Source organism: Malus sylvestris, chromosome 5 (genome assembly GCF_916048215.2).
Source record: "Malus sylvestris chromosome 5, drMalSylv7.2, whole genome shotgun sequence".
Taxonomy (NCBI): domain Eukaryota; kingdom Viridiplantae; phylum Streptophyta; class Magnoliopsida; order Rosales; family Rosaceae; genus Malus; species Malus sylvestris.
Genome location: NC_062264.1, coordinates 15,425,004 through 15,450,848, shown reverse-complemented (window position 1 = coordinate 15,450,848; position 25,845 = coordinate 15,425,004). Strand labels below are relative to the sequence as shown.

The window sequence follows — 25,845 nt, the reverse complement described above, 5'->3', positions numbered from 1 at the left end:
TGCAGTTGTGAAATGATATTTTCTTTGCTGAGGAGGTGGAGGCAATTCAAAGCATTCCGCTTAGCGTACGGGATGTCAAAGACAGGAGAATCTGGCATTATGAGCGAAGCAGGAAGTTCTCAGTTCGGAGCGTTTACCAGGTGGCTCGGGGAATAATAGAAAGTCACGGCAATGATGTAGTTGGCTCGTCATCCTCCTTTAGTGGTGTGGGGGAGTAGTTTTGGAAGAAACTTTGGAATGAAAATGTCCCGGGAAAGGTAAAAATTGGTGCTTGGCAGCCATGTTTGGATTCTCTGTCCACACATTTGAACCTTAGCAAAAGGAGAGTGATGGGTGAAGAGGTGTGTGTGGTTTGTGGTGTGCATGACGAATCAATGGAGCATGTGTTTAGAGATTGTAGCTTGGCGAGGGCGGTGTGGTTTCAAAGTTCGAGCTTTGTTTGATGTTGTTATGGGCATTATGGAAACTTGGGAATGATGTCCTATGGAACGGGTTGAGGCTGCCGCCATAGGAGATTATGCAGATATCTGATATCTGAAGGATGGATGCATGAGTTTCATAAATGGCATAAGCTTGAGGCTCGGAAGGTTACTATGGAGGTTCAGAATTGGAGGAAACCCGATGAGGGATGGATCAAATGTAATTTTCATGGTGCTTGGAGTCACGATGGAGTTTGTGGGGGGTGGGGAGGCTATGGGATCATCATTCGGGGCCACATGGGTGAATTCCTGGCAACTCTTGCTGGACCCTTTGATCGGTCTGTGCTATGCACTTGAAGTTAGTTGCAACTCGTTGTGTGTTGGGGCTAGTTAATAATAGTTTTCCAGATGATGTGAAGGTTAAATTTGAAGGAGACTTTAGCGTGGTCATAACTGCCATGAAAGGACAAGGGGATGATTACTCTGTCTAGGGTTCTATTATAAACAATTTGAGATTCTTCCTCCTAGGCTTGCCGAATTCGGAGTGTAGCCATGTACATAGGGAAGGTAATGCGCCGGCGCATTGATGCGAGGAAAGTTAAGCACTCAAATTAAACCCTCTTTTGACAATTGTAGTATATGTATAAGTAGGGATCGTTCTGGACCGGGCATTAGGAGGGATTGCTAATCTAAACTAAATTGACTTATAAAAAGAAACTTAAAAACACTTAACTAGACTCTATAGACTCAAAACACTTAAAAACACAAACTAAAACAGATTCTAACTAATTAGATATACTAAAGTAAAGGGGGATTGGGTTTTGGACGAAAATAAAGTAAAACAAAACAGAAATTAGAACTAAATAGATTTGCACGAAATTGGTTGTTTTGGATGGATGATGGGCTGGCTAGAAGGTTTTTCTCCACACATGACACACTTGCATACAAATCAATCTCCAATTGCTTTTCAATAAACTATGATGCTCAACACCCCAGATTAACCGTGATGCACAAATTAACCCTCAGATTTTCCTTTACTCATTGAATTGGATGAATGCATGCGACAACCCAAATCATTCTCTAAAAGTCCCCTATATGAATGCATAATAGAGATACAATTAAAGATCATTACGTTCCATGAAAATCATAAGCGTTGACGAGGCAATTGTAACTATGAATGCATGATACGTTTGCCAAGAATTCAATTAACGCGATCGTGACAAGCAACCTTCACTACTCATGAATATAAACTTGTAACGATTAGGTGAAACTTATTTATATCCTAGCATCAAATTCATGCATGAAAACTAAGTATGCATCCTTAATAAACATACACAAATCTGTTATGAATAAAATAGATAATTGAATTGCAATCACAACTTATCAAATCACAATTGGAAGAAATCAATTCATATTGCAAATATATTCATGGTTTCGAATTCTCCTCTAGCCAAAAGAGGTTTAGTTCCTCATACTTGCAATTAAACAGAAACAATTGAAATTAGACATTGAAAACCAAAGTAGAATACACCTAGAATGCTCCAGCAATCCAAATTGAATGACTAGCACAACTCCAAGCAATCCTCCTTCCTTGCAAATATGCGGCACCAAGGTGTGAGTGGTGAATGGATGGTCTCTTGTGATGGTGGATGGATATATGTGAGTTATGGTGAAGGGTGGCGAGTTGTGAGATGTGAAATGTAGTGTCTTTGGATGATGGCCTATCTCTCTCCTTTGATGAAGGGTGGATGAATGTATTTATAAGCTAGGAAGAGGATGTAGTAGGTGGTGGTAATGAGTAGATGTAGTGGTAGGTGAATGTGTTGGGTGAAATGAGTGGATGTAGTGGTAGGTGAATGTGTTGGGTGGTTGTAATGAGTGGATGTATTAGGTGAAATGAGTGTATGTAGTGGTAGGTGAATGTGTTGGGTGAAATGAGTGTATGTAGTGGTAGGTGAATGTGTTGGGTGGTTGTAATGAGTGGATGTATTAGGTGAAATGAGTGTATGTAGTGGTAGGTGAATGTGTTGGGTGAAATGAGTGTGCTAAAATGGTTATTTATAGGGAGAGGATGATGCACAAACTTCAAATTTCGTCCATTCCTTTTTCTCCAAGCATAAAAAATGCTCCAAAATGCACTTCTTTGCCACATTAACCCTTTGGACCTACAAACACACGAAAATAGCTTAAAATACATAATTAACTAAGAAATAACAACATAAATGCATGAGAACAAGCTAACTCAGTCGCATAAATATGCTCCTATCAAATTCCCCCACACTTAGCTTTTGCTAGTCCTCAAGCAAAACAAAACAAACGAAACAAACAAAACACAACCTAGACCTTCCAACATTTGCCTCAAGGATTTTTAATGAAACATGACATGTTAAAAATCATCATTCCCACAGATTTTAGTCATCTTTACACTTGAGCACATACTTAATCACAGTCACCACTTACTAGTTCACAATTAACTAATTAAAACGATGTTTTGAATGTAGTAACATGCCTTAGAGAATTTGCTCAATTTCTTACAAGTTACTCTCTATTTTCACACACATTTTCTGACTACACACCCTACACTAGTATATGTGAGAAGATTAATGTTAACACGAAAGACTAGGACTCACATATGTTATAACAAAGAAAGCAATTTTCTGGAGTTATTAAGCATGTTTAGATATGATCTCATGAATGGAATGCTACTACTTAAATACGAGAACCAGTGACATCATATGCTCATACCAATTTCGAACTCCACAAATTGAAACACACAACACTCAAAATTGAAGTCAAGGGTTGTAACAGGGCTTGGGGGTAATGGCTAATAAAGAAAGGATAGGAATAACAAACGTTCTTAAAGCGATAGCAAGCAAATCAATGAAATAGACACTTGGAATTCACTTTAGAATGCAGAATCAACTTTTAAATACAAAGGGAAGATTTATGTAACACTTAGGGCCGAATTCAATGTTTTAGACCTTTTTTTAACAAACTTTTTTTTTCTTTTCACTTTTTTTTTTCTTTTCTACCCGTGCCTTATTAAGGACTTTGGCACACACACACACACACACAAGAATCACTTCCCCCACACTTGCTTTCTGCAATGCATTGATAAAAAAAAAAGTTCATTTTAAGTCATGCTTTACTATGCTTCAAGAACAAGGGTATGGATGATCCTAAAACTAGGCTAGGTAAGGATAGTGTGGATTAACAAAGAACATAGGCTTAACAAGGCTCAACGGGGTTAAACTTAAACACATAATGAAATAGGGGCACGACAATTTGGCTTTGGTGGTCACTACACAACTTCATCTTGAATATGTGTTATGCAAATCAATAGCATGCTTTGAATAAAATAGGCATGAGTTCTAGCATTTGGAACTAAATGATGAAACGCCTTCTAAGTAGCAACCAAGCAAAGAGTAATGAGATCATGCAACGACTTTAGAAAACAATGATGCACAGATTATTAACTCTCCAAATAAACGTTTGGGCTCAAGTCTCACAAGGTTGTAGCGTTCATTTGAATTTCTTCCTTCAAGCATGTTACAAAAACTGATTTTTCCTTTATGATTGCTGTGAATTCATAAATTATAACCACAACCAAGCATACACCAAAGAGTAAATCAAATTTTTATCCATGTTTATAACTCTCTTTAACAGTCATGTAATTAAAAACTAAATCCTCATTATTGTGTTGGAAGGTACCCTAAGACACAAATAAACACACAAAAATGACTCTTTTTTGGGTTTTTCAAAACAATTTTTCAAATTTTTATGAGATTTTCGGATTTTTATATCAAAACACACTAAAACACTCCAAAACAGCTTAAAAACACTTAAAAAAAACAGCAAGGAACAACACTAGAAGTAATGGGTGATAAATTCCTACGAATTTCATGCAAAACAATAGTTACTCCCCCACACTTAAATCAAACATTGTCCTCAATGTTTTAAGCATAAACTCGCACAAAAACAAGTAAACAAACAAACGACGAATAAACATGACAAGTATAGCAAAGTAAAAACCAAACAGAGTAGAGTTTAAGAACGCAAATCTGGTTTTGGAGATAGATGATCTTGTTGACTTTCCACAGCGTTGATCTTGAATTGGTTTGGAATTCTGAGCGAGGAATATGAGAGTTCCCTGATTTGATTGTGCAGTATGCATTCCTCTCTGCTTGTTTCTTCTGCACGGCAGGCAGGCACGAGGTAGAGATGTTGGTCTGTTTCTTTCTTCAATCTTTCCAAGTGCCCACCTCTTGCTTTGTTTCTCCTTGTCCCTAGCTGAGGATGAATTGGTAAATTGTCTCCACATGCTTCGAGGTATCATTTTCACTTCCCTTATCTGTTCCCCAGGCAGATGTGGTAGACGAAGAAGAAGCATAAGATGATGAAGATGAGTACTCGAGAGCAAGGCTAGGTAAGCAATTAGGAAGGGGTTCCAGGCAGTCGGTTCCAGATCGGAAGATTGATACCAAGTGCTGGCTGATTGCTCTCTTGCTCCTTGTCCTAAAACAAAGACAAGGAGAAGGACAGGGAGAAAGCATGATATGAGATACTCTTGCTTTCAACCTTCATGATATGAAATACTTTTGCAGAGGTACCCCAAGGAATTAGGAACACTGAGTGACTCGAGAAGGTGTGTTGGAAAGGCATTTTCTGAGAAGAAGGGGGGTTATGTATGTCTACCTTGCAATTGAGGGTGAAGGATGACATTTATAGGAATTAATAACCGGTACTATTCTTTCACTCTTATCAGCAACCGTTGGATGATTTAATAGTAAACTTCACGTGCTTTCTACTTCACAGGAGATCTTCGATAGATTGCCCGTAATTTCCGTAAAGCTAACTTTGCAAGTGATAGATGTTGACACGTTGGGAAAAGCAGATGGTTGGAATCAGCGCTTCGACAAACTGCCCGTGATTTCCGCAAAGCTTACTCTGCATGTGACAGATGTTGACACGTCTGCAAAATCAGATGGTTGGAATCGGCGCTTCGACAAACTGCCCGTGATTTTTGCAAAGCTTACTCTGCATGTGACAAATGTTGGCACGTCTGCAAAAGCAGATGCCTTTCCGATATTTGGAATTGCCTCTTTGATCTTTGAAATCCCGTCGAGTTGCTTGTGACAAGTGCGGACAAATCTGGAAAAGAAGATTGGCCGTGGTTTCTGAGCAAGCTCAGCTTTTGAGAAAGCTAGCGCCTCTTTTTTTAGTTGGCCTTTTCGATTTCTGAGCTCGCCTCTTCGATCTCTGAAATCCCATCGAGTGCTTATTTATAGAGGTACGCAGAACGTTCAAAGCACACTTGAATTTCTGCCTGTAAAAACTCTATTATTGCACTTTTACGATCTTGACTTGTCCGGCCTTTTCTTTCTTTAGCACCTGTGAAAATGTCTGGCCCATCCAACTGTTGTTTTGACTTAAACCTTGGTGAAGAGGCAGTCCCGCCTTCTCCAGACAACATATGGCGCCCATCCATCATATCCCCTACTGGTCCTCTTACCGTTGGGGATTCGGTGTTGAAGAATGACATGACCGCTGCCGTGGTGGCCCGGAACCTTGTCACTCCTAAAGATAACAGACTGCTTTCCAGACGGTCTGATGAGTTGGCTGTTAAGGAGTCTCTGGCTCTTAGTGTGCAGTGTGCGGGTTCTGTGTCCAACATGGCCCAACGCCTATTTGCTCGAACCCGTCAAGTTGAATCGTTGGCGGCTGAAGTGATGAGTCTCAAACAGGAGATCAAAGGGCTCAAGCATGAGAATAAACAGTTGCACAAGCTCGCACACAACTATGCCACAAATATGAAGAGGAAAATTGATCAGATGCAGGAATCTGATGGTCAGATTTTACTTGATCATCGGAGGTTTGTGGGTTTGTTCCAACAGCATTTGCCTTAGTCTTCTGGGGCTGCACCGCGTACTGAAGCTCCAAATGATCAACCTCCGTTGCCTTCTTCTTTTGGGGCTCCGCCGACTGCTGAGGCTCCGCCGACTACTGAGATTTCTCCTAAGCAGCCTTTGTGAAGGCTCCCTCTTGTAATTTCCTGCTTAATGTTCTTTTTTTTTCATGAAAATGAATGTAAGAATATCTTGCATATCTATCAATGTTTCAAAAAATAAACCCACACCCAAAAATAATTAAATAAACAACAAAAATAAAAAATGACAATCATGGCAAAATAGAAATGCAGAAAAGGGAAGGTTTTTAGAAACGCAAAACTGATTGTAGAGCGATTCATAGATCTTCCTTTTTTGAATACATGGGTTGCCTCCCAAGAAGCGCTTTCTTTAACGTCTTGCAGCCGGACGATACCTCCCGTCACATTCCCCTAGGTTCCATAGAAGTGATCTTCGAATGGAAGGTGATACTTGAAGTGATCCGGCAATGGTGTAAATTCTAGTGTGGGTGCCTGAATCATCAAAATCAGCAAGTTAGTGGAAAACGTATGTAAAATTGGAGAAGATGACTTACTTGCTTTGTCCGACAAGAACTTAATGACAAACACCACTTTTTTGAAAGTTTCAGGGATATTTGACTTGGCCAGATTGAATGTGATGGTTGGGACTTGTCCCGTGTCATAAAATTCAACTTCTTTAGGAATGGTTATCTCAAGCACATCCTCTTTGATGAATTCTAGACATTCCCCATCTACTTCTTGCTCTTGATTCTTTGGAAAGGTTTCGAAGATACCTTTCTCACCCTTTTTTTCCTTGGATTGCTTGATCCTGCAAGGAATAAGGACATTTGGTGAAACGGGGTCAAGACGAATTGAATTTAGGCCTACCTTGTTTGTAGTGGACGGCATAGAGGGCATATGGGGCTGCGGTAAGGGTGGTTCTTCCCTTACCGTGGCCTTGTTATTCTCCTCTTCTTCGAGCATCAGCTGTTTATCCATGTTTTGGCTTGGTTTGGATGTCTTGGGTTCACCTTCAACCTCCATAGCACTTCCCAAAGTGATAGCATCATGGATTTCAAAATCTTCCTTCAAATTTTCAATAGTTGAGTTGGAGAGTTCACTTTGCTCTTGAATTTGTGCCGTGAACTCCATAATCTCTCCAAGTTGATTTTTCAATTAACTCATCTCCTTAGCTTGATTGAGCATTGTTTCATTTTGATTTTGCTGCCCCTGCACCAAAGAGGTTAGTAATTGAAAAATTTGATCACTATCCGTGGACATACTTGAATTTGATTGGAATTGTTGTAGGGAAGCTGTGGTGGCTGCATAGGTGTTAAATAAAACTCATCAGATTGCTGCCAATATCCATCTTGTTGAGCCTCCTTGATTTGATTTTGTGAGCCCTGCACCATAGAATTTATTCCATCAAAAATTCGATCATAATCTATTGACGAACCTGAGTTTGATTGAGCATATTGTATATGAGGTTGTGATGGCTGCATAGGTCTTGAATGGAACTCCTTTTCTTGTTGCCAATATCCATCTTGTTGGAATTGTTGAGGTTCTATGTAATCTGAATAATCTCTCCAATCCGAATTGTAAGCGTTGGAAAACATGCTTTCCCATGATTGGCTATGGCCTTGATAACCCCAAGCATCTTCATTCGCAGTGAATTGAGAATATTGCTGAATTGGATATCCTTGCCCATAGGACACACCACATGTAGGGACACTTTGCATTGTGGTCCTTTCAGCATATTGTGACAATTGAGAAGTAAGTTCTGCCAATTGAGCTTGAATGGTAGCAAAATCCATGTCTTACTTCTCTTGTATCTGAAATCAAGGAAAGAAAACTAAATCAAATATCAAAAGTAAAATAAACAAAACAAAACAAAACAAAAACAAAAACTAAAAACAAAAGACAAGAAAAGAAACAAAGTCAGTAACTAAAACAAAAGACACGAAAAAGAAATAAAAAGAAACAATGGGGGATTAGCAAAGTTGCTAATCTCCGGCAACGGCGCCAAAATTTGATGCGATGAAAGTTAAGCACTCAAATTAAACCCTCTTTTGACAATTGTAGTATATGTATAAGTAGGGATCGTTCTGGACCGGGGATTAGGAGGGATTGCTAATCTAAACTAAATTGACTTATAAAAAGAAACTTAAAAACACTTAACTAGACTTTATAGACTCAAAACACTTAAAAACACAAACTAAAACAGATTCTAACTAATTAGATATACTAAAGTAAAGGGGAATTGTGTTTTGGACGAAAATAAAGTAAAACAAAACAGAAATTAGAACTAAACAGATTTGCACAAAATTGGTTGTTTTGGATGGATGATGGGCTGGCTAGAAGGTCTTTCTCCACACATGACACACTTGCATACAAATCAATCTCCAATTGCTTTTCAATAAACTATGATGCTCAACACCCCAGATTAGCCGTGATGCACAAATTAACCCTCAGATTTTCCTTTACTCATTGAATTGGATGAATGCATGCGACAACCCAAATCATTCTCTAAAAGTCCCCTATATGAATGCATAATAGAGATACAATTAAAGATCATTACGTTCCATGAAAATCATAAGCGTTGACGAGACAATTGTAACTATGAATGCATGATACGTTTGCCAAGAATTCAATTAACGCGATCGTGACAAGCAACCTTCACTACTCATGAATATAAACTTGTAACGATTAGGTGAAACTTATTTATATCCTAGCATCAAATTCATGCATGAAAACTAAGTATGCATCCTTAATAAACATACACAAATCTGTTATGAATAAAATAGATAATTGAATTGCAATCACAACTTATCAAATCACAATTGGAAGAAATCAATTCATATTGCAAATATATTCATGGTTTCGAATTCTCCTCTAGCCAAAAGAGGTTTAGTTCCTCATACTTGCAATTAAACAGAAACAATTGAAATTAGACATTGAAAACCAAAGTAGAATACACCTAAAATGCTCCAGCAATCCAAATTGAATGACTAGCACAACTCCAAGCAATCCTCCTTCCTTGCAAATATGCGGCACCAAGGTGTGAGTGGTGAATGAATGGTCTCTTGTGGTGGTGGATGGATATATGTGAGTTATGGTGAAGGGTGGAGAGTTGTGAGATGTGAAATGTAGTGTCTTTGGATGATGGCCTATCTCTCTCTTTTGATGAAGGGTGGATGAATGTATTTATAGGCTAGGAAGAGGATGTAGTAGGTGGTGGTAATGAGTAGATGTAGTGGTAGGTGAATGTGTTGGGTGAAATGAGTGGATGTAGTGGTAGGTGAATGTGTTGGGTGGTTGTAATGAGTGGATGTATTAGGTGAAATGAGTGTATGTAGTGGTAGGTGAATGTGTTGGGTGAAATGAGTGTGCTAAAATGGTTATTTATAGGGAGAGGATGATGCACAAACTTCAAATTTCGTCCATTCCTTTTGCTCCAAGCATAAGCTATCCATTCCATGCCCAAAAATGCTCCAAAATGCTCCAAAATGCACTTCTTTGCCACATTAACCCTTTGCACCTACAAACACACGAAAATAGCTTAAAATACATAATTAACTAAGAAATAACAACATAAATGCATGAGAACAAGCTAACTCAGTCGCATAAATATGCTCCTATCACGCATCGTCTAGCTTGTATGGGCCTTGGGGCTTCTCAGGAGGTGGTGTGGTTCGAGGAGCCTTCAGATTTGATTCAGGACATTTTATTTGAAGAAGGGTTGTAATTTCCATTTGATTGTTCATTTGAAGAAGGGTTGTAATTTCCATTTGATTGTTCATTTGAGGATAGGTCTATTGTTGTGCGGGACGCTTTTTTTCTTAGTTTAGGTTGAAATCCCTGACATGGTTTTTATCGAGGCCTAGTATGCACATTATGCTCAATTTATACGTATTCTCAGCTGTTTTAATGAATATCATACTTTCTTAAAAAAAACATAATAATAATGGGTCTGATTCTCATTCACATCATTTTTGGGATGACCATGTTTTTCCCACGCCCATTTGTTGTTTCTCCAACTCCAAGTAAGTAAACATTCAGTAGTAATACATTTATTATTATGTTTTAAAATAATTATATATTTTAATAAGGAATACGAGATTTGAACCAAATCACACAATGAGTCTGCCATAATAATTTAGTTTGAACTCATTATCTACGAGATTTGAACTTGAAACATACTACTTATAAGTAGAGATAAATAGCATTTGACCCTATTAAAAATTAAGTGGCAACAGTCTATTTATTAGAAGCATATAAAACATTTAAAAAACCAATTGCTTCTACAAGATATTAAAATTTAAAAAAAAAAATCATTATAACTCAAATAATAAATAAGAATCCACTTGAAAGAAATTCATGAGAAAACACCTATTAAGTGGTTCTCCACAAAGTATTTACATAATTAGAGCTCGTTTGGAAAAGTTTTTCTATAAAGAGCGTTCAAAGAGTTTGTGGGTTCTGAGACCTAATCTAACCCTTAAAGTAAAACTCAAATTTATGGTTCTAAACCTACTCAAACTTGCTCCAACCCTTGGGCCAAATATAATTTTTAGGCCTAATAAGATAAATGGTCCTTGTGGTGACAAGGTAATCGGAAGATAGCCCTCGTGGTAAAAAAATTAGGATTTAAACCCTCGTGGTGCTAGTCCATTAGCAAATTTAGTCCAAAAGTAATTTTTTTGGGTAAAAGATTGTTTACCACACTCATGTTTCGTGGTTTTCAACATTTAGTACATCAAGTTTTTTTCGTCTCAGATTCATACCTAAAGTGTAAATTTTGGGACAGTCTCATACATCCGTTAGTCAAACTGTTAAATCTGTCGTTAATTGTGACGTGGCGCCCATGTGGACAATGACTGGGCACCACGTGTCATCCACATTTTTTTTTTCTTCTTTTTTCTTCCTTCTTCCTTCTTCTTCTTCTTCTTCCTTCGACTGCAACCTTTTTTTTCCTTCCTCCTTCTCTTTCTTCCTTCCTCCTTCTTCCTTCCCCTTCTTCCCCTTCTTCCTTCTTCTTCCTTCTCCTTCTTCTTCTTCTTCTTCCTCTGAATCTAGGGAAGTTTTTTTTTTTTTTTCTTCTACCTCCTTCTTCCTTCTCCTTCCTCCTTCCTTCCTCTTCTTCTTCTTCCTCTTCCTCCGAATCTGCCTAGATTTAGTTTTTTTTTTCTTTCTCCTTCTTCCTCCGACTGCAACTTTTTTTTTTCTTCTTCCTTTTCTTCTTCTTCATCTTCCTCAAAAAAAAAAAAAAAACTTCATCTTCCCCAGATTCGGATGAGGAAGAAGAAGAAGAAGGAAGAAGGGGAAGGAAGAAGGAGGTGGAAGAAGAAAAAAAAAAGTTATAGTCGGAGGAAGAAGAAGAAGAAGAAGGAAAAAGAAGGAGGAAGAAGGAGGAAGAAGAAAGAAGAAGAACAAGAAAAAAAAATTGAATCTGGGCAGATTCAGAGGAAGAAGAAGAAGAAGAAGAAGAAGAAGAAGAAGAAGAAGACGAAGAAGAAGAAGAAGAGGAAGGAAGAAAGAGGAAGGAGAAGAAGAAGAAGAAGAAGAAGAAAAAAACTTCCAGAGGAAGAAGAAGAAGAAGGAGAAGGAGAAGAAGAAGAAGAAAAAAAACTTCCGGAGGAAGAAGAAGAAGAAGGAGAAGGAGAAGGAAGAAGAAGGAAGAATGGGAAGGAAGGGGAAGGAAGAAGGAGGAAGGAAGAAGGAGAAGGAGGAAGAAAAAAAAAAGTTGCAGTCGGAGGAAGAAGAAGAAGGAAGAAGAAAGAAAGAAAAAAACGTGGATGACACGTGGCGCCCAGTCATTGTCCACATGGGCTCCACATCACAATTAACGGTATATTTAACAGTTTGACTAACAGATGTATGAGACTGTCCCAAAATTTACACTTTAGGTATGAAACTGAGACGAAAAAAACTTTTTGTACTAAATGTTGAAAACCACAAAATATGAGGGTAGTAAACAATCTTTTACCCAATTTTTTTTTGTTAAATGTTTGTTAATTAAAGGGTAAACATGTACTTTAACTTGTGCACCTTCTTCTTCCTTGCCTCTCTGGTCTCTCTGTTACATACACTCCACGGGATCAAACATACAGCGTTCGAAACACTATTGCTCTCTGTTACAATTCCTAGTTGCATTAAATGAATGTATTTTCTTTCTTATTTTTGTCCTTGTAGATTCAAGAACCCAGAGAAAAAAAAATTGATATATAGTTTCTTAGCACGCAAACAGTAGAAATTAAATCAATTCCCAGAACAAAAAAAAAAAAAAACCTTTGCGGGCTTGGAGCTCTTCGCTTGCAGGAGTGGTAGTGTTGGTGCTGCGTCTTTTCCCAGGCGTCCAATTTGTGACTAAATTATGTTCATCATTGGATTCATAAATATATGTAGCCAATATACAACCTAGCCATTATTATTTTATGGCAAGCCTCTTTGTCTTTGTGTTGGTGAGGAATACAAGTTTACTTTTACAATGTAAAATAAAAACAAAGACTTTGAAGTGTCGTTTCCATCGTTAACAAGCGGAGGTGGGGCAGCTGGTTTGGGTGAAGAAGAAGAAGAGGGTTTGAAGAAGGCATTGATCTTTGATTGCATGGCATGAATACATCGGATTTGAATTGAATTGGATATGATTTTATTGAGCTTCCATCACTTGATTTTAATGTACATTTTTATCGCTAAATTTAATTGACATTTAATGGAAAAATTACTTTTGGACTAAATTTGCTAACGGACTAATACCACGAGGGTTTAAATCCTAATTTTTTTACCACAAGGGCTATATTCCGATTATCTTGTCACCACAAGGACCATTTATCCGATTAGGCCTAATTTTTAACCCAAAACTCACTTTTGGGGAAAATTTAGGCCATAACTCTCCCTAGGTTAGTGGGCAGGCCCACCATATATGTGTTTTTTATTAGTTTTATATTTATAAATGGAGAAATTAGGTTTTCATCATTCCTTTTGCTACTCCATGATTAAAATCCTATTCATTTTCAATTTTTTATTATGGTCCTTGGGTATTAATAACATCACTAATTATTTCAATAATAAAATATTTTTTTTATTTCTAAATATATTCATTTAATGTTAAAAATGTTTCAATTAGTATATTTATATTTATGACTAATTTTTTATCATATATTTTTAGTTTTAGTTTGTACCCATTTTTAATTTGTAATTCTTTTTTAATTTTTACCAATTTTATTTTAGTTTTAATTTGTACCCATATATTAATTTCTTTTTGTGCCCATTTTTTTTAAAGTTTATTTGTATTTGTACCCATATTTTTTTATTTGTACTTTTTATTTTGCTAAATGTACCCATGCTAATTATATGTACCTATTCATGTAAAACTTTTTAATGTACTCATTCTTAAATATATCAATTTGTTATATGTAAAATGTACCTTTTTTTATATATAAAACCTATTCAATTTTTTTCTAATCCATTTTTAAACTTATATGGGTACATTAATTCTTTTTTCTTTGATTTTAAAATGTATCCATGTCAAGTTTAATCTAAGAAATTTACTAATGTTATTAAGCCTAATATCTTTTTCTTTTCTTTTTTTGTGATTTTGAAGAATGTACCCATGTTTTGATACAATAATTTTTTTTGGTTAATTTTGATGAGTGTACCCATGTTTATATATATAAACACACACAATGGTATATTTATATTTTAATATTTTTAATTCCACAAGTTATGGTTTTTTATTTAAAATCTCATTTATATAAACAACTAAAATTTTTAATTTTTAATTTAAAAAAATATAGTAACGTACATAGAAATAAATTATCACATTAATTTCAGGGACCTTGATCAAAAATTAAAAACCCACAAGGTTTCAGTCAAAGAATATTTATAGTTAAGGACTATATCTAAAGTCTTCCTTTATAAATTCATTGAATTCAACAACTAATGACACACCCTGTCTCGAATGAGGGTGTGCTGGCCGTCACGTGAGTGTGACGTAACCATTTACACAGTTCGGAAGCTTTAAAAAAAATACAATTATTAAGATGAAACACCCGAGGGTGAGTCATACTTTTGTGAATTCTGTCAGAACACCGTATGATTCCTCGTGGCCACCAAAGCTCTGCTATCAAGAACCTGGAGGGGCGCAAAACAAAGTTGAGTGGGTCAGTAAAACAAAGTTTTTCGAAAACTTTTCATTTAAAACATTTCTAACCCCTCGCTGTAAAACCTGTATACTTTCCCAGAAAATAGCATAATAGCATAATACTTTTCATAAATCTCAAATCATCAATTTTTCTCAAAAACCAGAAAGTATGCCATGTTATAATTTCAAAAACAGAATGAATGATGCATCAATGTAACAGGTGAAATGGTGAATTAATCGGAGACCCTGCAGTTGGTCCTGTACGGTTAATTCTATAGCTCAACATCCAATCCAACCGGAGTCACCTCGGTGACCTGTACGGCACTACACTGCATATAAGTCGGAACTACTTGAAGTAGTCTGTACGACATGAATGGTGTAATAATACGCTCTAGTGCTTCTCTCATCAATCATCTGTGCACATAATCTAAGGTCACCTATCAGTCGGAACCCTCTCATGGTCTGTACGACATGCACCTACTTGGATCCAAGGTCAGCGTGCGGTGCGAGGTGAATAATATAAGCACTAACACCATGATTGCAGGTTATGAGCTATCAACATAATATACATCATCAATGATTCACATGAATACTATAAAACTCACCTGATACTTACCTGTGCGTCCACAACACCAATTCACATATATATATATATATATATATATATATATATATATATGCATCAATTATCAATTCATATAGCTCATATCATTCATATTATGCATGCATGGCATTTTAGAAACATACTTTCATTAAAACTCAATTTTTGGGAAAATTCATAGTATATAGGTATAAATAGAAAGTACTGCCCACTCACCTGGAGTTCGCCCAACAACTCCCTAGCACAACACATCAAGGCGTCATGACGATCGACGCCTAGAACAATAATCAAATCCAACCTCAGAAATCATATCGATAGAATATAATTTATATAAAACACATCACTATGCAGTTCGATCCGGAAGACCTGCAACTCAGATTTCAAATCCATAACTTCCAGAGGTACACAATATATCTCTAGAACAACATCCTAAAATTTCCTTACCATCCAACGGTCGGATCTCCGTCAATTGCCAAAACCAAGAGACCGTTAACATTCTATTTTATGAACTTACAACTCCAATTCCGGAAGATCCGTAATTCGGATTCCCAATCCATAAGTTCCTATAATCCTCAAATATTACGTATCACAACGTATCAAAGTTTGGTGACGATCCAACGGTCGGATCGTCAATTCACATTTTCACCTAACCACGAATCGTAACGAACTTAGGTTCAATTATTCAATTTACGTCCATCAATTATCAAAACTGAACCTAGAACCTTAAACACATGCTAAGAATGACATTGGCCACGCGCCGCCGCACGGGCCGCCGCGGGTGGCGGTCGGCCGCCCCGGCTCGCCGGAAAATCCAACTATTTCAAAAAATTCTCAAAAAATAAAGAATTGAAGATCTCAATGAGTAGAGTAAAATTTATACCTGAGGCCAAGGCCAACTTGGCCTGGAAACACTTCAAATGCATCAAATTCCGTGCAAACCCTAGAAATGGGTGTGATTCGATTCGGCCTTCAAACTTGCTCCGACGCCTCCACCACTGCCTGGGCTTTGATCCTGGGTTCTAGGGGAGTCTAGTGGTGGTAGCAATTTGTTGGATTACCTTCACGATCGTCGGATTTTGCCATGGCATCCTCGGAACCCATATTTTCGTTCTACTCGAATTCAAGTTCAAATCCCATAAAATTTGATTGAAAATGGAAGAGGAAAAGACTAGGGAATGATTGGGGATGGTTTCTTAGTCCAATTTCGTGAGAAATCCGGTGGAAAACCACCGGAAAATATGAAGGGATGGAAATGGGTGCACACGGGTCGCGGGTTGGGGAACTCGTTTCCCCGTTTCCCCCCCACGCCACACTCTCTCCTTTCCTTCCTTGCTCCTGCTTCTGATTGGGCAGTCTCTCCCTTCCTCTCCTCTGATTGGGCAACAGACTTCCTCCTTCCCTCTTCTTCTTCTTCTTCTCTTTTCTTCCCCATTTCCCGTTACATACACACACCACAAAACCCTTCTACATCTTTTTATTTTTATTTTTATTTCCCTTACATCCAAGCCATCCATTTCAAATTTCCTTTAATCTGGGCCATCCAAATTTTAATAATAAAATTTATAAAATGCCCAAACTTCAAACTTTAAAATCTTTTTCGTTATAATTCCAAATAACGAACCGTCAGCGTCCCCACGTTCGTAGCGACGAGTACTACGAGGATAAGTCAAGAAAACAAATCTTAGATGGCACGACACAACGATTAACCTTGAATAATGCGCGTGCCTCAAAGTGCATTTTTGTAAAATCCTTTATTAAAACTTTAAAACTCTTAAAATCAGGGACGGGCTGTCATAACTAAGATATAATATGATCAAATGCAAAGGTAAAAAATAAAAGATCTAACGGTCTAAATTTAAATTTAATGGCTAAAATAATTAAAAAAAATATATCTTTTAATATGTTTCAGATTCTTTCATAGTGTTTCACGAGTTTCATAGTGTTGGTTTAGTGATTTTTCGATACTTATTGGAATCTAAATATTTTTAGGTTAAAATGTCTATAAAATTAAATTAGGATAGTCCACATAATTTTTTTAATGTTATTTTAAGCAAAAAATGATCCTAAATTTATTATTTAAAAATCTCGGGACTAAAAATTTAACCTAGAAGGGTTAGACCGTTGGAGCAGAAAAACTATTTCTGGGTTAAATCCTAAATTTTAGGTTTTAACCTAAGGGTTGGAGATGTTCTAATAAAGCTGGTTCTCTATTATGCCAAAGCATTACAGAAAACAATAGTGTTATAGGGTGTGCTATCCACACATCCCTTTTTACTTTATACACACCATCTTAATTTGCGACCGTCAGATCAACTGAACTAAAGAAGATCAAAGAACAAAAATTAACAAAGGTGTGTAAGAAGTAAAAAAAGTGTGTGGATAACATACCCTTAGGGCGTGTTTACACATCGATTATGAGATGAAAAGGTAAATTGCCAAAATGGTCCCTGAGGGCATAACTCATCACTTTGGTCCTTGAGATTCCAAATCAATAAAAGTGGTCCATGAGATTGTTCACCATCCATCATTTTGGTCATTCCATTAAAAACTCCGTTAAGTGCCCCGGAGCTCGTGGCATGAAGTTTGGGCAATTTTCAAAGCTTCATAACTCAATCGTTTCTTAACCAAATTCGACCCATAATATATCAAAATGAAGATAGGAAAGTCTAGAATAAGATTATAACTATTTCAAAGCCCAATGGTTGTCGAAGATTACCAGAAAAGAGCCTCAAAGTTGACTGGTCCGAGTAAAAACTTGAAAACTCGCCGGAAACTGGGTAAACTTTAAACATTCATAACTTCTTCAATACTCAACGAAATCAAGTGATTCAAAAACAAACATCATATTTCTCAATGAGACAAAGAGAATGGTACCTTTTTTGATGGCTAACTCGCCGTGGTTTGGTCGAAAAAAGGCTTGAAAGTGGCTATCTTGGTATCGAGTTAGCCATTTTCGAGCTGTTTTTTATCCAAACCACAGCGAGTTAGCCATCTAAAAAGGTATCATTCTCTTCGTCTCGTCGAGAAGTATAATTTTCATTTTTAGTCACTTGATTTCGTTGAGTATTGAAGAAGTTATGAGCGTTTAAAATTTACCCAGTTTTCGACTAGTTTTCAAGTTTTCACTCGGACCAGTCAACTTTGAGGCTATTTTTTGGCCCGACAACCATTAGGCTACAAAATAGGTAAAATTGTATTTTATACTTTCCTATCTTCATTTCGATATATTATGAGTCGAATTTGGGTAAGAAACGATTGAGTTACGAAGCGTTGAAAATTGCCCAAACTTTCGGCCAAGAGCTCCGGGACACTTAACTGAGTTTTTAATGGAATGACCAAAATGATGGATGGTGGACAGTCTCAGGGACCACTTTTATCGATTTGGAATCTCAAGGACCAAAGTGATGAGTTATGCAAATCTTAGGGACCATTTTGGCGATTTACCCTGAGATGAAATGAAGAGGAATCATTCCCTAATTGAAAATATTTCAGTGTTTACTAATCCTTATGGGAATGAGAACATGGTAGGGTCCAAGCCTCCATTCGGAATCATACTTTCCTTCCCAAAATGCCCTTAAAACGCTTCAATGCCTAAGCCTCCCCTTCATATGTTTCTCTTTCTCGCCAACTCCCTTACAGCTTCAGCATCCTGCACCGCCATCTTCACGTGCACAGTACCAGAGTGAAGTTCGAAGTCGTCGACAGAAGCTTAGTTGCCCTTGCACCGTTGCATGACTTCTAGGTTTTGACTAATCAGCACAACCTGCAAAATTTGGCCCAGCGTGTAGTTGCGTGCACGTGAATTCCCGGATCTGAAGGTCTATTCCCCTAAATTCTAACCTGTACCAACGACGGAGTAGGTAACAAAGAGAATGAGCAGAGGAAAATGGGAAAAACAAAGGAAGAGAGGTAAGAAAAGGAAATAAAAACAAAGAAAGGAGGGGATGAATAACCCTTCTGACCCATTTCATAAAATGATATTTTTGGGTAGGTAATAGAGAGAGGAAGGAGGAGAGGGAATAATCTTTATGCCCCATTTTGTAGAATGATATTTCTGGGTAGGTAACAGATGGAAGGAGAAGGAGAGGAAAAAATGGTGAGAAAAACCAAAGGAAGAAGATGCGACTGCAGAGTGCATGAGAAGGGGGGGGAGAGAGAGAGAGAGAGAACGTGGGGGGTGGAGTCAGAGGTATTTTAACGTCACATATGGGTGAGACTTCAATAAAAAATAGTAAAATTTAGACATGTGAAATTACATTATTGCCCATTATTTTTTTTGTGATAGAAGACTAAGTTGTCTTTTCATCATCTTTTAGTTGACAAAGAGGGTTTCATTAATTAGTAGAGATAATATCAAATTGTATTAAAGAAAATAAGCATATAAAATGATTTGTGGCAAGGGCATTTTAGTAATTCTCATAATTTATATTCCGATTATGTTGAATTAGTAAACAGTTTTATAGATTGAATACTATTTCTAATCCGATTCTAAAATACTTTAGTAAACAACTTTTATGAAAATTTGGATTTTGATTCTCCTCAATCTAATTTTTCTGTAGTTGATTACGGTTACGAAAAGTGCCATTAGTGTTATATGATGGGGCTTTTTGCAATATAAAAAAGTGCAACTAGATACCTCTTTATTAAGGCTGGAAATGTTGGCCGGGCCTGACATCAAGGCAGTGACAAAAATAGCCACAGATATCTTACTTGGAAATCTTTCCATGGCTTGAGAAATGGCCAACCCGCCAAGACTATGACCAACAAGGATCACCTTTCCATCAACAGCTTCCATGAAATCCCTCAAGGGCTTCAAGTAGTCGGAAATCGATCGCAGATCTTTTGCCTGCTGTGGATCGACCCCGGAAGCAGCTAGGTCTAGGGCAGTGACGTTGTGACCGGATGATCTGATTAGGGTTACAAGCTTGTACCAAGACCAAGCACCAAAGCATGACCCATGAACTAACACAAAGTGCTGCTTGCTGGGGTTTGTAGGTGCCGACTCGATTTCATTTGCTACACAAAGAAGAAGAACGATGAGAAAAGTAGAGATTGATGGAATCAAATTTTGCTTTCTTTGATCTATATCTGTTTGTGTTTCTGGTGGTTTGGTCACCACCAAATTGATTGGAAAACAGATTCATTGTTTTATGTATTTATACTATTGAGTTAAAAAAGTAAAGAGAGTTTGGGTTGGACCAAAAACTTCTGTTGAATTTGACTGATAAATTTAAAATTGCATGTCCAGAGACTTAGAGGTTACTACTTGAATAAACAAGCATTTGGTCTTTTACTGTTAATTTTGCTGATGCCAAATGCTTGAGAATGTGGAAGATGGTGAGAGCAACTTTTCAATGTCATATCTTGTAGGATCGTCAAAGAATTGATCCGCGCTCATGTGTATTATTTTTGTATTCATTCGTGCTTGGACTAACCAACCAGACTTTGACATGTAAAGCCTTTTGTTCCCTTTTAGTTGGCCAAATACTGAACCACCTGCAAATTTGTCTAGTACTGATTGCTTTTTAACTAGTAAGTGAAGTCCACCTTGATTAGAAATGTAGAAATGTGGTACAGGTTTACAGTATGTGATTTATGATACAATCATAGCATCATATCACATATTTATACCCTGTAATGTAAAAATTTGAACCGTCTAACCAACAAGTCCATGTAAACCACAAAGATGATTGACTTGGTTAGGAACTTGGGATTTGGATTTCGAGTTCCTTTGGACGTTCCAAGTGGTGAGAGTGGGTCGGAAAATAGGTTAGGAACTTGGGATTTGGATTTCGAGTTCCTTTCAGTATTAGCAGTTTAACATAGAACTAACCAGTGACTCTTTTGATTGAGTAATATAGATGCTTGCTTGTATCCCATACATTGATTTTCTAAAAGGGTTCTATGGAAATATGCCTTTAGTTTTTGAAGCAAAACTACACATATATTGCTCATCTGATGCATCAACCATTCCATGTTTCACAAGTTCCTTACTGGTTACTTCTCAACAACAAATTATTTCGTATAACACGCATTGTGTTGTATCTGCAATAAGCTGAAATAATACTATAACCAATCGGTGCTATTCTGATACCCTGAAATGACAAAGCTGCATGTTTTCAGCACTGTTTTTCTTGAAATCAGTTAGCTTTCGATGACTGAAAAACTTTCCCCAGTTGTACGGCTTGTATTTCGCTTGATTTTGTTCATCTGCGAGCTCTTCCAAAGGCTTGACTATGGTGTAGTGTGCTGGGTTGACGAAGAATGGAATGGAAAACCTTTCCTTCTTCGAATTCACCACCACTCTGTGTTCCAAACTCTCATATCTGTCATTGCTCAAAATGGTTCTAAATTCTTGTGCATGTCCTTTGGTCCTTATGTTGGAAGTCGAAAGCAAGTTTGGCTACTAGGAAATTTCTAAATAATCTGCACATAAGATCGCCACGTACTGCCTACCAAAATCAGAATGCGTAGTCAAGCATCCTGCACATAAGTTCCTAGTATTAAGTTTGGAGAGAGGATGATAAGTTCATATTTATATATATTTTACATCAAACTCACTTGTCTTTACTTAGTTAGTTCCTTATATTTTTGAGCTATTTATTTTGTTTTTGTGTTTTGAAGGAATTGTTAAGCAAAGAAGAGAAAAATAGGACAAGTGGGAGTTTAAATAACAAATTCGTCAAAACTGCTTAAGCAGATAAGCTGACTTTGGAAGCGAGTTGCGAATAACTCAGAACGAAATAGAGAATGAGCCTTATATGCTTGGAAATATACAGATGTCTATTTTCTGGAGCATGTTTTCAGAAGAAGTTATGCCTGTTTTAACACTGAGAGGTTCCCTAGCAGCTGAGCAGTTTGTAACTAACGAGAAAGCAATGAAAGCAATAAACCCAATAAATCTAGCAGCCAAAATTGATGCAGCCAAGAACAAGCCAGCTGACACATATTTAAATATCAAAGGAAATGGAATTAAAGATGAGGATTAAGTGGGAGTAATTGGCATAAAGGCTACCCAAAAAGTTACAATTGTTTTACCATTTCCTCTCACTTATTGTCATCACTAAATTGCTATTAGCAGGGGGAGTTATGGAGAAGTAAATAATGCAGCAAGGATTTGGCTTAAAGGAACGTTGGGGTAGGAAATAAAGGAGAGTTTTATGGAAATAATTTTTTTTTAGAAAAAAAAAAAAAAAGAGAAGGCTGCAGGTTGCAGCGGCAAGAAAGAAAAAGAGAAAACAAAAGGGCAGTTGCATTGGAAGCTAACGGGAAGCAATAGAGGAAGGAGGAAATCTTGACATTCTCTTCTTTCAGTTCTATCTTCTCAAACTCATGTCTTACTTTTGGTTTAATTTGAGAATAATGTGTAAGTAAATTTTTACTACTTACGGGCTGTTTTGAAGCTTCGAATATGATTGCAAGTTTGTTATGACATTTTGTTTCAATTTCTTTTATGAAAAGATGAAAATTAGTTCACTACTTATGTCAGCAATGAATTCTCTATGTGTTCTCTATGGATGCATACGTAGTAAGCATATCTAGAATTCTAATACTATGCATATGTGTGTGCCTGCCATTTTTGAATGAGGACCTACATATGTTATAAAGTAGTACTTGTTAATTACGATTAACATGTGAACCAATTTCTAGGATAAGTAAGACAACGCCAATACTTACGATGCTTTGTGATGACTCAAACTCTTTTTGTTCTTAATGATTTCTACTTGTTAAATCTATGAACACACCATTCTAGATTGCATGCTAGGGACTAAGTTACATTGAAAATGCCATTCTCTTAACATACAACGTAAGAAAGAGTAATAGATTATGTTCTAACATTGAACCGACCTAAGCATCTTCATCCGGAAATAAAAGGAATTTGAATGAAACATAACATGTTTGCATGATTATTTGGTGGTGGATAGAACTTCCCCTAACTCATTTTCTTAATTTGTGAAATACAATCTATTTTTATAATTTAAAATCTGTTTCTGTCATGTTTTTGTTCGATTTAATTTAAATAACAAATCAACTCCAAAAATCCCAAATATTTGTGACACTGTACCTCTGTGTGCCTAGTGTCTGCCCATAAAAGTTCATTGAATTTAGATAATTGTAAGTCGGTCTAATAATTATTTTCCAGTGGCTGGTCAGTAGGGACAGCAAACCTGTTTTTGTGATACTTTAAGTCATTACATAAAACAATCTTCTGCGGGAAAGATCCTTATTTTCATATGCTAGAATTGAAAATATCTTAGTGTTAATAAAGAAAATTAATAGGACAATTGTGTGCTACTTTGTGGTGTGCTTTAATCCTATCAGCGGAACCTGAAAAATGTCACCCACACTGATGATATAGGCATTTGGGGTTGGTTTAACCGGTATCCACTCTCCATCTGCTTTTCTCTTCACCTCCAGCCCTCCAGCATCATCCTAAGCCAGCACGGTCAGAGCACTACTATCTTTGCATGCATTGGGCCAGAAATGTTGTCCGGGGTGTTTATGGGAGACAAGTCAATCAATGGTAGAGTTTTGGCCTGTGCTCAGGATCTTGGATGAAAGCTGGATCAACCTCTCCCATGGTAGGTGATTTTGATTTGGATAGAAAGCAACTCAATGGTTTTCTTTTGTGCAAGAATGCTACTAGAATAATGGCAGGTTTTATCATGTGACTGTCATTGAAGTTTTATCATCTGGATAGGTTTTTGTCAGTTGTTATTTTGGAAGGTTGTGACAGTTCGTGCTGGCCTTGGAGAAATTTTATGATGATAACACCATCATATGGTGTTACTATTGTTCTTATTGTCTTTTTCTTTACAGGATGCCGTCGCAAACGTCGAAGGAAATAAAAATTCAACTAAGGTTGAGATAGATTAGATGGCATTTGTGGCAGGATGCTAACTTTCAACATACAATATTGCAGAATTTTGGACTTGATCAAGAGCTCTTGTTCTGTTCTTTACTAAGTTGATTTGATTCTTTTTGGACAGAGCTTATAAAGGAGGTAAAATGATATATTTTTTAGCTTTGTAGTTAAATTTCAACACAGGAGGAGGTATTATTCTCTGGGTGGATATATACACAGCATGGCATGTGCAGGAAGCTAAAATCCCATTCTCATCGCTCAGAACGCTCCTTGGAATCAAATTATTCCGATATTCTGAAATGAGAAATCTGGATGTTTTCGGTGTTAAGCTTCTTGAAGTTACTGAGCTTTCTGTGAGTAATAAACTTTCCCCAGCTGTAGGGCTTGTACTTAGCAGGGTTTTGTTCATTGATCAGCTCCTCCAATGGCTCGACTTGTGTGTAGTGAGCTGGGTTGAGGTAGTAGGGAATGGAAAACCTTTCCTTCTCCGAGTTCACTATCACCCTGTGCTCCACGCTCTCGTATCTCTCGTTGCTCCAAACCTGCATAAACATATACATTTGTTATGCGAATGAAGCTGAATGCGAGGACTTAGGAAGTTCGAAGATTGGTACCTGAATAACGTCACCGACATTGATGATAAAGGCGTTTGGGGTAGGTTTAACCCGTATCCACACTCCGTCTGTTTTTCTCTTCACTTCCAGTCCTCCAACATCATCCTGAGCCAGCACTGTCAAAGCACCGCCATCCTTGTGCCGGCCAACGCCAAGAGCTAACTGAGGTGAAGGGCAAGGCGGATAGTGGTTGAGTCTGAGAAAACTGGTTTGGTCTTTGAAGTAGCTGTTGAACCTGTCTTTCGGCAAGCCTAGGCCCAAGGCAATTAATCCCATCAACTTTAGAGCTAGATTTTCAACTTCTCGAGCATATTCTTCACAAGCATTCCTGGTCAAGGAATTCGGTCTAACTCTTAGATTCATACAATTTTGATTACAAGTACATGTTTATATAATTACCAATTGCTAATTAAAGTGTATGTATTCAGTATTTTCTTAGTGATCATTGAGTTACCTTAGTTCAGGGGGATACTCCGGCCATTGGTTATACCACTCCGTCTCTTCCTTGTCCTCCGGGTCAGGCGAAGCCGGGACTAACGTAGGCTCTTCCACAGTGAAATCAAACACCTCCTTCCAGTCCCTGACATTCTTGGTATGCTCGGTATCATAATAACCCAACACATTCCCTTCATCCCTTCTAATCTTCCTCCTCCTCCAAAGGCAGCGCAAAGAACTTCCGAGCAGCAGCTTCGATCCTTTGGCGCTTCTCTAACAGAACCCCGTGGTTGATCACTTGGAAGAAACCCCAGTCCTTGCATGCATTGCCTATTTCTGCAACAAGCCCTTCAAAGGCTCTGGGGTCGTAAACGGAGTGTGGAGAGTTTATCAGAGAGAGGTCGATCAAGGGTATGCCTTTGACTTCGGTGGCGGAGAGTTTTGGCCTGTGCTCGGGGTCTTGGATGAAAGCTGGATCAACCTCTCCCATGGCTGCTGATTGTGATTTTAGAAGGTTGCTAGTGGACGGGGTTTTGTAATGGTTTTATGGTGGGAGTGGTTGAAGTTTGACATACTGAATCTGGACGGGTTTTTGTTAATTAGTAGGCGGAGATTTATGAGTCATCTTTTTCTTTACTATGATGTCATTGCAAACGTAGAGCCACATAACTGGAAGAGACTGATCAGTGTGTCTTTCGCTTTGCATTGAGTTCAAATCCAATTTCCCAACCATGTATTAAGGTAGTTTAGAATATTATTTTCTGTCGTAAAAAAAAAAAAATAATAATATGTTGAGAATGAATCTTACATTTATGAAAAGAGTGATATTGTATGTGCTTATAAGTAATTTGGCTACTTCTTA

At 37.4% G+C, this 25,845-nt stretch overlaps 1 pseudogene; it reads right to left on the bottom strand.

Annotated features, from left to right (window-relative positions):
* Positions 1 to 23,920: 23,920 nt before the first annotated feature.
* On the bottom strand, positions 23,921 to 25,515 carry LOC126621058 (jasmonate-induced oxygenase 2-like; annotated as a pseudogene).
* Positions 25,516 to 25,845: the final 330 nt, after the last annotated feature.